This window comes from Branchiostoma belcheri, unplaced genomic scaffold (assembly GCF_001625305.1).
Source record: "Branchiostoma belcheri isolate BF01 breed outbred unplaced genomic scaffold, Haploidv18h27 scaffold50, whole genome shotgun sequence".
Taxonomy (NCBI): domain Eukaryota; kingdom Metazoa; phylum Chordata; class Leptocardii; order Amphioxiformes; family Branchiostomatidae; genus Branchiostoma; species Branchiostoma belcheri.
In genome coordinates, this window is record NW_017804132.1 from 176178 (window position 1) to 178482 (window position 2305).

The 2305-nt window shown below is 46.2% G+C and overlaps 1 protein-coding gene across 1 annotated transcript in view; it reads left to right on the forward strand.

The window, feature by feature from the left end:
- LOC109480394 overlaps window positions 1–2305 on the forward strand; it is a 12650-nt gene that overhangs the window by 382 nt on the left and 9963 nt on the right. The gene's annotated exons all lie outside the window — the stretch shown is intronic.

A 2305-nucleotide genomic window follows, 5' to 3' on the forward strand; every position in this document is an offset into this window, starting at 1 on the left:
GTACTGGGGCCGCGAAAGGCCATTAGCGCCCAAACAGAGGCAAAATGACTGGGTCGTTGCGCGGGGATTTTTTTTTTTTAAACTTGACATGCGTCTCCCCTACCGATTCCCCGGGATGCGCAATGGTTCGGTCCCCTTTATCCTACCCGCGACCACAGAGTGACACCAGATGGGGGGTGCGTGCTATCTTACCCTCCCTGCGCGCAAAGCAACTCGGGATAGTACCAAATCCCTCGTCACTTTGCTCTCTGCTCGGGATAAGATATGAGAGTTGTACTGGGGCCTTCTTTCCTCTTTTACCTGCCCCCACATTTCTCGTATCCTCTCCTCAAGTCCTTCCCTGCTCTAACACCCAATACTCACATTTTTCTCCTCCAATACTCACCCTTTCCTTTACTCTGCCACTCCATTTCTCACCATCGCTTACTTTACCCTCGTGCATAGAGAATCCCCCCTTAGCACCGTCTTCCCATGTAACCTGCGTACACCAAATAAATGCAGTCCATATCAACCTTCAGAAATCTCCTGTTTTAATCGTTTCCGTCAAATACATCCAGTAATGTATCATCGTATCCCTTGGTTTTCCTCACCTCTCGCTAGTCAAAATCGTACATTAAGTGTCATTGTGCCCCTTGGTTTTTCTTATCTCTCGTCCTTCACTCCTCTTCAGAACACCGGCTTGAAATCCCTGCTGTTATTGCGCTGCGTTCACAGCCTGTCCCCCTGGCTCTCCTTCTCGGGTCTCCTGGCCACTTGATCCCGTAGGATCCCTCGTGGCATACTTTCTTCAGTTGCATACTAGTACTTCTCAGGCCGGTTTTCGACTGAGGGTAGCTGTGATCTATTCAAGTGTCAACCTGAGTTGAAGAACGACCGCTCGGGGACTGGTGCGACCAACGCACCCGCTGTGAAAGGTCGTTACGAAGTTGCTGAGTCAACTCGACTGACGCCAGCGGTGAAAGGCTCGCTGTTCTGGCCCTAATTAATTTGGTTGGTGGGAACCATTTCCGACCACCATGTGTGGCACCAGATCAGGGACAGAAAGCTGCTGAAAGGGCTTTTATGAAAGAAATTTGTGTCTCCTTTTTGTCTTTTTTCGTTAACAGATAACGAAAAAACGCCAAAAGATACTGCACCCCCATTCAACCGTACTCAGAAGTCGGCACAAGTTAAACGAGAGGTGAGGAAAAACAAAATTTGGGGTATAGCAAAATTTTTTTAGTGAAAATCGGATCAGAAGATGTGAGGTTCCCGCGAGCCAACATAATGTTTCAAGTTTGTTTGCTGAAACCTGGGATTGTTCTACACAAGTTGCAAACATTGTGCCGCCTGTGTTGGCTGACATACACGTGTGAAGGGAATATTCATTTTATCGCAGGAAACATGGGCCCACACAGGGGTTGCTTCCGCGATTCACACAGAGGTGACCACTCTATATTGGGACAAAAGACAGAAGGACTCCGTCTACTTCTTGGAGGGTGGCATCTACCAATGCTCTCCCAAATCCGATAAACATAGTTTTATGTCCGGGGAGCATCTAAACTTGCTCTTACCCGCTGGATTTTCAAAATCATTGTTTTCCCAACCGTCCGGGGACTTGTTCTTCTCTGCCGGATTTCCACAATCAAAGCGTTTCGAACAGTCCGGCGAGCGTCTCAACTTGCTCTTACTTGTCAGATTTTTTAAAATCAAAGTTTCTAACGTAGTCCGGGGAGCATCTGAACGTGCTCTTACCCGTTAGATTAAAAAATCCACATTTTTCCAAAAACAGTTCGGGGATCATCTCAACTTGCTCTTACTCGTCGCATATTTTCAAAATCAAAGTTTCTAAAAACAGTCCGGGGAGCATCTCAACTTGCTCTTACCCGTTAATTCAAAAATACAACATTTTTCCAAAAAACAGTCCGGGGAGCATCTCAACTTGCTCTTACCCGTCAGATTTTCAAAACCAAAGTTCTAAAACATCCGGGGAGCATCTCAACTTGCTCTTACCCGCAAGATTCAAAAATTCCATTTTTGTCCAAAAACAGTCCGGGGAGCATCTCAACTTGCTCTTACCCGTCAGATTTTCAAAATCAAAGTTTCTAAAAAACAGTCCGGGGAGCATCTCGACTTGCTCTTACCCGCAAGATTCAAAAATTCCATTTTTGTCCAAAAACAGTTCGGGGAGCATCTCAACTTGCTCTTACCCGTCAGATTTTCAAAATCAAAGTTTCTAAGAAACAGTCCGGGGAGCATCTCGACTTGCTCTTACCCGCAAGATTCAAAACATCCAATTCGTTCTCACTAATTTTACCTGGGGCCC